General features: G+C 41.6%; 1 pseudogene across 1 annotated transcript; it reads right to left on the bottom strand.

Annotated features, from left to right (window-relative positions):
• Positions 1-9,554: 9,554 nt before the first annotated feature.
• LOC308433338 (ubiquitin-conjugating enzyme E2 N-like) lies at positions 9,555-10,011 on the bottom strand (annotated as a pseudogene). Its single transcript has one exon. The product of its transcript is annotated as a ubiquitin-conjugating enzyme E2 N-like (transcript).
• Between the last annotated feature and the right edge of the window lie 1,079 nt (positions 10,012-11,090).

The raw sequence follows: 11,090 nt of genomic DNA, 5'->3' as shown, positions 1-11,090 counted from the left end.
CTCTTCTTTGAAGTGTTTATTATGTGTTTTTAATAAGTGTTGTTCATTTCTTTCCCTATTACTGTAATAAAATACCTCGGTAAACACGTTTTAAAGGAGAAGGAGGTAGTCTTGGCTCACAGGTCACAGTGCAGTCCCAGTGTGGCTGGGAAGTCAGGTAGCAGGAGCTTGAAGCAGCTGGTCCTGAAGCAGAGAGCAATGAATACATACCCGTGCTCAGCACGCTTCTTCCATTGCACCCACGTCAGGACCCCCAGCCTAGAAACCAAGATGGTACTCCCCATAGCACTTAACAGAAACCAGAGATCTCTTGCATGAATGCCCAGAGGCCATATCCCAGGTGATTCTAGGCTCTGTCAAGTTGAAAAGTAACAGTCACAAATACTAAATTTGAAAACATTTCTTTTAAGAATCCCGCTGTGTACCAGGTAGTGGTGGCGGTGCATACCTGCAATCCCAGCACCTTGGGAGGCAGCAGCGGGCAGATCTCTGAGTTCTAAGCCAGCCAGGTCTACAGAGGGAGTTCCAGGATGCCCAGTGCTACACAGAAAATCCCTGTCTCTAAAAACAAAAAAAAAAAGCAAAACAAAAAAGTTTGCTGGGGAGTATATATGTAAATGAACAGACAGTGAGAGGGGAATTTGCCTGGGGAAGCACAGAGTAGGGCTTCAAGATCCTGCTTCCAGTGTAAGAAAAGAGGACAGACCTAAGAGACTAATAAACTATCAGCAGACTGCACAGACTGAGAAACATAGGAACTGTTCTGCAAGTTAATAGGGAGACAGTGAAGAGATATCTAAGGAGGGAAAACTGCGATCATGGTTTTTAAAACAGCACTCTTGTAAAGGATGCTTGGTGGAGGATCAGAGCAGCCACTGGTGAAGGAGGAAGACTACTTGGGTGGCAAGTGTAAAACATTAACTGAAAAACATGGAAGATCCAACTGGAAATTACACTCAAGAAAATGGGGTGGAATTCTGGGATCCCAGAAGTGATGGGTGGATGGGGCTGGAGACCCGGTTTGTAAAGTGTTTTTGAGACCTGAAGTCAACACCAAATACACCTAAAAAGGGGGGAATAGCCATCATCCAAGGCTGTCCTCTGGCTGACTTATGCACACATGTATATACCCACACATAAAAACTAATTGAATGAGTAGGTTTCTCTATAAGCAAGATGTGGGTGGTGAATGGAGTGAAGCCTCCCTGGCTTCTTTCTCAACACTAAGAGGAAGCTCCTCATCACTATCTTTGGGGTAGGAGGCTCTGTGAATCTGGACTCTCCCACCTCAAAAGTCTATTAGGGCCAGTGATGGTTCAGCACCTGCCCCCAAGCTTGACAACTTCAGATTGCCTTCTGGTGCACACATGTTGGAAGGAGAGATCGTGAAAGTTGTCCTCCAACTCTAACACATGCATGTGTGCCCCCCCCCCAAGGAATTAAAAAGTGTAGAACAAAATAAGTCAATGAGTCTGGTGACTGTCTCATTTTCTAGTCTGCCCTCCTGGCAAGCTTGAGCTCAGACTATAGACTCTGCCTATACATGAGGCTTTTCAGAATCTAAGCACACAGTGATGCAGCCTGCACATCTGACCTAGTTCCTCGGTGTTACCGCATGGTGAACCCCAATCTAAACCTGTAGTCACTCACCAGATCTCTCGCCAAGACCTCACAAGGTAGAGGCAGTTCATCCCAGACCAAACAAGTTATAAACAGCCATATGAACTTTTCTGAAGGGGAGAAGCTTCTAGTATTCATCAGTTTACAATAAAAATAAAAACTAAAGTAAAACAAACAAAGGCCTATTGGAGCCAAAAGCAATGCATATTTTAATTTTCTATGTAAACTAGAAGGCATTTTACCAAAGGTCATAAAACTCATAACCTGCACTTGAAGCTGGCCTCAAACTCATTATCCTACCTCAGTCTCTCAAATAACTGAGATTACAGGCATGAATCTGCTCTTGCGTGTTTTAGAATTGAAGTGGTTCTCTCTGAGGTCAAGACCAGCCTGGTCTCAAACTGGTGAGCTCCAGGACAGACAGAGACACCCAGAGAAACCCTGGCTTGAAAAACAACAAAAAAGTTTTCGACTTAACTTTTACATTCACAAAATGAGTGTCATCTTGGGTGATAGTGAGTGCTCGTGGTCTCAACTACTTGGAAATCTGAAGATTAGAAGATGGCCTGAGACCCAAAGTTCAAGATCAGCCTGGGCAACATAACATGACGGACTCCACATACAACTGTCAATGTGTGTATTCACCTTGCCTTATCTAAACTTACGAACTTCTATTTAGTACTTCGGTACCGATTATAACACCCATTTCACCCTTTATTGACAAGGTCATGATTTATGAAGCTTTGTGTTTGGGGTAGGACTTGCGGAGTAGAGTATGAGCCTACTAGGTACTAAGCCCTACACTGTTTAGTGCCCGGCACTGCATAGAATCAGACATAGTGGTATAGGCCTGGAGCCAAAGGCAGAACATCAGAAGTTTAAATTAGCCTCTGCTACAGAGGAAAGCTAGGTGCTACATGAGAACCTGTTTCAAACAAACAAACAACAAAAGGAGAGGTCCTGTTTCCACTTTCTTTTGTTTCATAGACCTTTCTTGGTAGGTGGTAGTTATCATTATAATGTGTTGTAAGGATGAGAGGGCACCAGAAGAAGCTTTGATTGAGACTACAGAATGTGTCAGCGGCCATTGGGGAAGGGACTTTATGAGTCCTAACTTAGCAAGGCATTGTCCCACTTTACCTGTTTGTTTCAGGTTCAAAAGTTTAGGAGGGAGAAAGTGTGGAACAGAACAATGACTTTGGACTGGGTGATCTCTTATCCCCTCCTGCTCACAAAGATTCTGGGAGTCTCTCAAGGGAGTGCCACTGTATTGCCCACCCAGCCTCTGGCCAAGAGCCAGTTAATGTCTAAAACAACTATCAGATGGCAGCTGCTGACTAATGTGTCCACGGGCTAATGGTTGATTTTGTAACCACAGGAGGGTCAGGGCTACTGACCTGGAAAATGATTCCTCAGCAAAACGTTGTCAGCAGCAGGATTCAGGAGATTTCCAAACTTGGGAATCCTTACATTTCACAAATACTCTTTCCTAGGAGAATTTTAAATGGAAAATAATCAAGTTCTAATCTTAACAACTAGAATGATAGCTCTCTGTACTTTTATATACATTATGTTTAAGAAACATTTATGTAATGTTAGATTTTCCCTAAATGAAGGTTCTTTCTCTTCCTGCTAAACTGGAAATAAGCTCAAACCCAATAAAACAAAGACAAACAAACAAACAAAGGCAACGAAGGCCTGGGACACGTGTATGTTTATTGATTAATATAAGCAACTTCACCCATGGTTTCTTATTTTACATCAGGAGACATGGAACTTTTAAGCTGCTAAACTGTAAATCAGGGATTCAAAAAAGACAGAAAACTTTGGGAACTTCTGTGGCCAAGCAAGAATGTTTTATTGAAAAAATTTTTTTGGTTTTTTTTTTGGGGGGAGGTGGTTGTGTGTGTGTGTGTGTGTGTGTGTGTGTGTGTGTGTGTGTGTGTGTGCGTGTGCGCGTGCGTGTGCGTGTGTGTGTGTGTGTGCGTGCATTTTTTGGTTTTGCTGTTTTGTTTTGTTTTGTTTTTAAAACAAGAGTTTCAGTGTGCATCTGTGGCTGTGGCTATCCTGGAACTTACTATGTAACTGGAGATTCACCTGCCTCTACCTCCTACATGCTAGGTTTTAAAGCTATAAAAATTTTTACATAGAAAACTTCTCTTGACTATTGGTGCAGCGTAGTGAACAGAAAACAAAGAAAAAAAATGTTCAAACAAGAGTCTAACAACAACCTTTTGATATACATCTTAAGTCTCTGGACTTTCCAGATCCTTAGTTTCCAAGGATAGAAGTAGCTAACACTCACATTGCCAAATCCCCAGTGTGGGGCAAAGGAACATTTCTCCTATACCCTCTAAAGGGTCACAGGAATAAACTGACAAAGATTGGCTAAATAGACAGAAAAGCATGGAAATATATTAATGTGTAAAATGGAAAAGTTACAGCCCAATGTGATTCAAAGACTCAATTGTCCCTTTCCTAAAGCACAGGCAAAGAGTGTCAGGGATAGTTGACAATTTAGGAGAACTCTTAGGTTTGCAAAACAAAGGCTGGCCCTGGACAAGGTCTACCCAACAGACAATGAATTGTGGATGATTATCTTAGGGTTTTATTGCTATGAAGAGATAACATGACCAAGATAACACTTATAAGGACAACATTTAACTAGGGCTAGCTAACAGGTTCAGAGGTTCAGTCCATTATCATCGAGGCAGTATCATGGCAACATCCCAACATGGTTCTACATCTTCATCTGAAGTCCACTAGGAGAAGACTGGCTCCCACATGGTTAGGAGGAGGGTCTTATTTCCCATCCTCACAGTTACACACCTCTCCAACAAGCCCACACCTCCTAATAGTGCTACACCCTGGGCCAAGCATATTCAAACCACCACAGTGATTCTCTAGGAAACCTAAGTAGAGAACAGTAGTGTGGGGCAGACCACAAACACTTATTCTATGAATTTGGTTTTCTCTGATTAAATAAATTTCGGGGGACAGGGGAGATTATAGGTAATTTATTGTGTTCCTTTCTTAGAGGATCAGGTCAGGTCAATAAAGGAATTTGCAGAGTGTTTCTCTTTACTCTAGATGGGGGAGGAGCATGAGGAGACCAGAGGGACCTCATTCTGGTACGTTCCAGCAAAGAAACAATATTTGGCATACTCCTTTCTGAGCCACAACCCTAGTTATTTTATAGCCAGTCCCTAATTAGGTTTTGGCTGATGTTTCCTTGCAATCTGACTCAAATTAAGCAAGTTTGTGGGGGAACAAAAGACAGAAGGGATATAGCATCTTTCTCTGGTATCTCCCTGTGTAAGGAGTAGGGCGTGTTACTCACCTGGGTAATGGAGTAACTGCCTTGTTTCACCATTAAATTATCATTTTGCCCTTTGTAAAACTGGGTGATAAGCAGAGGGACAATATACCTGCCTAGTGTTCTTCACGCATTGTTTTAGCTTCCACTGATGAGTTTATGTCCATCATACACTCTAGATGGTTATAGAGAAGAATTTGTGTGCTTACAGTCTTCCGTACTGAACACTTCCCTCCACTCATCTATTTGATTGATTTGCACCGTTACAGACTCACAAGTTCTGGTTTTATTCTCTGGCCTATAATAAAACACAATCACTATGCATCGTCGATGCTTAAATTGCCTCAGACGTACCCACAGTGAATCTTATCAAGTCATGCCCTCTCAGCATTGTGCCATATTTCATAAATGGTTATTTGAATAAAGAAAGAAACTATTTGTTACATCATGACACCTGACACCATGACCCACCCAAGTGAGGCTTCCTGTGAGATCAGCTTTCCACGTGGGCTCCCTCTTCCACCATCTAGACCCTCACTCCACCCAGGCACTGGCTCCCACCAGCTCAACTGAAAACATTCACTGAGGACTGTGCTTTTCAAGAGTGGAGTCCATAGACAGACTTAAAACCTGAACGCTACCGCAAAAAAGCCAGGTATGGGCTGGAAGAAAAGAAGGGTTGCAGGGCCCCCGACAAGTAGATAACTACTCGCTAGTACCATGCTTGAAATCAGAGCATTTCTGATAACAACCTCCATGAACCCTTCACAGGATCAGGGCTATTGCTAGTCTCTAATGGATGAAGAGGGAAGAGGGTCATCAGGTCCCTCACCTGAGGTTCCAGACTCCCATGCACTGCCTGACTCTCAGAGCCACATGTGTCCTCAGTAAGATGCTAGGATATATACAGGTTGTGGGTGGTCTGTGTAGCCTTTGGATGGCCATCATTCATGCTGCAGTGAGACTTTAGTGCTGCATATCTTTTGGGGTCACCCATAGCTCCTCTCCCATACTTCTACAACTAAGCCCAATAAACTCATATTGGTTCAGCAAACTGGATTTGGATGAACTCTTTTCTTTGGTCTGTCTTTGGTGACCTATCAAGAGTGAACAGACTATTTTGCTCACATTTCTGCAGAAAATGCTGCCCAATAGGAAACACATCCCAAATCTGGGGGTACAGACCCTCATCCAAGAACTTCCTCTGTAGCACTTGTCTGATAGAATGACACAATTCCAGTCATATCATCTTTCACCTTCTCAAACATGATAGAAACCATCTCTTAAGAAGACGCCCCAGCCTTCATCTGGAATACTCCAGTAACTTCAGCAGGTCTAGACAGTAAGTGATATATTAAAGACACTGAACTTAGGTAGCTTTTTGGAGTTTCAGTCCCTTGCCTCGATGAAGCCATGATACCTTCCTGTCCATAATATTTGGAATTAAAGCTTTGGTTTGAGTTCTGTGTGTTTTCCTGGTTGGCCTTGCTTTGTTATGTCTGAAAACAAAATGTCTTTCACATTGTTGAGCTCTTCAGGAACTTAAGCTTCAAGACACATCCGTAACTGAATCACATTTTCCTATTTGGGGGATCATTAAAATTTTGCCGATTTCAATTTTTCAAGACTTTTTCCATTTCTTTAATAATAGTTGGACAACACAAATTTTTCCCGATAAACTCCAAAATCTTTAAATAACATGATGGAAACCTAACGTAGACTCTGTGTTTTGATTATAATATTTTAAAGCTAGTCTTATCTATTTAAAGGTTCATAGATTCTCTATTGGCAGTTACTGGTTTTGCTGGGATTGCTCAGTGAGTTTCCAGTCACTCTCATTATGCTCATAGTTTTAATTTTTGAGATGAACCTGGATGTTGGTCACTTGTTTATTTGTGCATAAGCTGCCACACCCTGTTGTACTATTCCATGCAGACTTGCACCTTGGATCTCAGCCAGAACTGGGAGCCTGGGTTTTCCACCTTTGGAAAACATTTTTTTTTTCTCCCTTCCTTATATCTTTTGAACCCAATTCATCCAACAAATGTACACACTCTTGGAAAAGCTGTGTCACTCGGAACCCACAACATTCCAGAAGGGACTTCTAGGTCAGACCAGTCCAATGACTCCATTTGCACTGCTGGGGTTTGAGTCACTGTGTTTGCTCCTGTGTTCTCTTGTGGTATATTGTGACAGATACATCTTTCAAAATTTACATGGAATTAACTTGATTTTCATTTTTATTTTAAAGGACGAATTCTGCAATGTCCTAAAGCTATGTCAAGATAAGCACCATCTTTATCTGCACATTGAGTGTTTGACCTTTCCCACAGTTATGATGAGATCTTGGGATCTGGTGGCATCGATGCTAACATGGCTCATGCAGTTCTTTACCTCGGATGGTTATGAGGAGAGCATGCCTCACAAACTCCTAATTCAGGGCACATGGTAAGGGATTAACTCATTCTGTAGACCTCAAACTCACAGAGATCTGCTGCCTCCGCCTCCCACATGCTGGGATTAAAGCCATGTTGCACTGCCTTATGTGATCTCACTTAGTATTCTATACAAAGATATTCTCTAACCAATATCTTTCCCACTTGAGATACATTTGTTTACAAAATAAACTTTTGGCACTAAAGAGATGGTTCAGCAGTTAGAGCATAGCTGCTTTGCCAGTGGAACTGGGTTTGTTGCTCAGCACCTGAATCAGGATGCTACAACCGCCTAATTATTGTTCCTAATCCACACAATTTAAGGCAGACTGGTAAATTCTTTCACCTATTTGACCTGTGGATTCAGCAAATTTTGATTTCCGAAAGACATCCTTGGAGGTCCATTGTTCCAAGCTATTGGTTTCTTCTTCCTAACTCCATGTCAGGACCTTAAGTGATCACTCTAGGTTTGGTATGGGGCATTCTTTTGAAATCTCACTAGTGGGGTCAATAGGCTGGCAGTGCTGGGGTGGTGGGGAGTTGTCTGTTCTGTAGCTGCTAGAGCTGTATGCCTGTTTTCAAGCAAATCTATAACATTTTCCCCAGAATCTCTCAGGTAAAATTCACATTGACATCAAAAGTCTCCTTTCACACAAAACCCTTAATTATAAGGCCACTAATCACAAATGCATCAGGAATCATTAATAAACACATCAGAGCTGCAGTAGGAAAGACCTGTGAACCCAAGTTATCATCTAATGTTGTTTTATTAACGCCAATAAACACTTCAAGCTGATGTTCTATGGTGTGCAGAGAATTTTACTTTCCCAAGAATCTTTCCCCAACTCCTGCATGCACCCAACACACACACACACACACACACACACACAGAGAGAGAGAGAGAGAGAGAGAGAGAGAGAGAGAGAGAGAGAGAGAGATGCACACAGACACCATTTTTTTTCTCTTGTTCTTACTAAGGATTAACTATTACAAATAGGTGACTTGGCTCAGTCAGCCATGGTCAACTCAGACTTCAAGGTAACTGCCATAAATTATAATAGCTCAAGGGCTGAACCCTGAGGGCTAATGATTTGGTATCTTCCAAAGTCTAAAGTTCTAGGTAATGTTCCGGATGATGCCTGAGGGTTTCTATTGCAGTACCATGTGCCTTCCATGCCAGAGAATTACTGTCAGCATCGGTGAGTGAAATGGTTACATCTAACAAGGCCTTAAAAGAAACTCAGAATCCCTGAGGGTGTTCTTGGGTCCCCGAGCTTATTCTAATCAGTTCTATCTATTTGTCTGCTATTTTTGCAAAGGTTATCAGCCGGCTTGACCCACGGGCACTTTGAAGATGACGTTTTCAAGAGGAAAGAGTATGGTAGGAATTATAGGATAATTAGTTATGCATTAATGATATATATATATATATATATATATATATATATATATATATATATATATATGATGTAGTGAAGGAAATCTTTTTTTTAGAATAACAAAAAATATTTTACTAAAACATAAGGTTTACAGAAGTTTCCAGACAAGCCATACAAAATGATCACAAGCTTTTTATTCATCTTTGGTGTGTGTGGGGGGGAGATAGAGGATCTAAAGTTGACAGCAAAGTCACAGAGTTATTAGTGAGGGCTGTGATGTTTATTTCATGTTCCAATTTTGGTTTAGACAATCAAGCTTGTCCGTCAAGCATCTAAAGTTGAAGTTGGCTAGAGAGCATATTTTTTAAAAACTGGTATTTAACCACTGCAATTAAATCCCTTAAAGGGGGCGGGGGAGGGGAAAGGAGGCCATAAAATTAAAATAAAACTGCTTTCCCCCTAAAAAGTAAACTATAAACACCTAACCCCCTGGCAGCTAACCCTGACAACTACCTTCATTCACAGTGCCTTGTACTTAAACCACGATGGGAAGGAGTCAGCACAGGAGTCCTGTTTCTCAGCATCTCTCAGCGGCCCAGATGACACCTCTAGCCTGTGCTCATGTTTTCCAACAGTGAATCAGGACCAGACAGATTTGCTGATGTGCATGTAATCACCAAAAAATGAAGATGCCTGGGCTTTCCTTCTGTAATGTTTCTAAGACTGTGTCCATTAAATGCAAACAAAAAACGGGAGAAGTCGGCAGAACAGGAGAAGCGGTGTACACTTGATGATCTGATCGACTTAAATACTGTTCTTGGCGTACAGCCTAGTCCATGCTCTCGCTGTTTCTATGGCTTGGGCTTTGTTGCTCTTCCACTGCTGGTCTTCGTCATTTGCTAATGGATCATCCGGATTAGGAGCATTTCACAAAGCCTGGATTGATAGCAGAACTGTGCAGATCTGCTGTGTTGGGGACCACTCATCTTTCAAATTATCTAAACATACTCTTCCCAACTCGTCTACATTAGGATGATAAATTTTGGTCATGAAACGTACTTTAGATGCTGCCATTGGGTATTCTTCTGGAAGAAATAGTTCAAGTTTAAAAGTCCCTCCCTCAAAGGGGGAAATCCTAGGGGCCAGCAATGACCACATGAAAATAGGCGTTGCTCGCATCTGGTTCTGCTTTAATGCCAGGAACTGGTTCTGCCAGCAAATGCTGGGTTTCCTTGATGATCCTGTGGGGCAGCCCGGCCATCTTGTCAGATCCCGAGTTTGGCCTCTGCTCTTGTCTCCAACTCTGCTCACCTCACGCACGAGTGAAGGAAATCTAAAAACACTAATTTAGCCTCTGACATTAGGAAGATGGTTAGTACCCACAATTACCTTTGTCTGTGAAGGATTTTAGAAATAAAGAAGAAAATTATTCTACATCTGGAGCTAAGAAGAAACACTTAATAGAACCATAATTTATATTAGAATATACATTTGCAAGTAGAAAAAAGGGCTGGGTCATGGTAAAATGGGAGGTTCTCTCTCTCTCTCTCTCTCTCTCTCTCTCTCTCTCTCTCTCTTTCTCTCTCTGGAACTATAAGCTCTTACACATGACATGTGAACACACATGACATGTACACACATATATACACATGCAAACACATGCCCATCCTAATAGGCTGTTGTTAATTTCCACATTCACCAAAGGCTAACCCGACAGTCCCTCCTTGTCCAACCTTGAACTTCAACTCTCCAAACCTGTGAACCAAATGAGCCTCATTTCCACTTAAGTATTTCAGGTCAGATGATCACAGTGCAGAGCTGACTAACATAATGAGAAAAACCAAGAACATCTGAAGGAATTCATTGCAATGATCACAAGGAGAAGCTGTGAGTTTTACTCTGGTCACTGTTACACATTGATGCCAATTGTACAACTTTCTTTGGAGCCTGCATTGAGTGAAAACTAACTTCAAAGATGAATTTTAGATTCATCTTTGACTATTTCCTGAACTAATGATAGGGGTAGGGTAGGAGGGTGTCTTAGTTAAGGTTTTACTGCTGTGAACAGACACCATGACCAAGGCAACTCTTGTCATAAAGACAACATTTAATTGGGGCAGGCTTACAGGCTAAGAGGTTCAGTCCATTATCATCAAGGCCATTATCATATGGCAATAAGCATATATATTAAATATACATAGCCATTATATATATATATGTAAATAAATGTATATATAGAGAGGTATATATGTAAACATAAATATACATTAAGAAAGAAAGAGGGAGAAAGAAAGATAGATGGATAGATAGATTAGAGAGAGAGAGAGAGAGAGAGAGAGA

Source organism: Micromys minutus (genome assembly GCF_963924665.1).
Source record: "Micromys minutus genome assembly, chromosome: 19".
Lineage (NCBI taxonomy): Eukaryota > Metazoa > Chordata > Mammalia > Rodentia > Muridae > Micromys > Micromys minutus.
The sequence above is the reverse complement of the archived record's forward strand: the minus strand, read 5'-3'. Positions and strand labels throughout refer to the sequence as shown.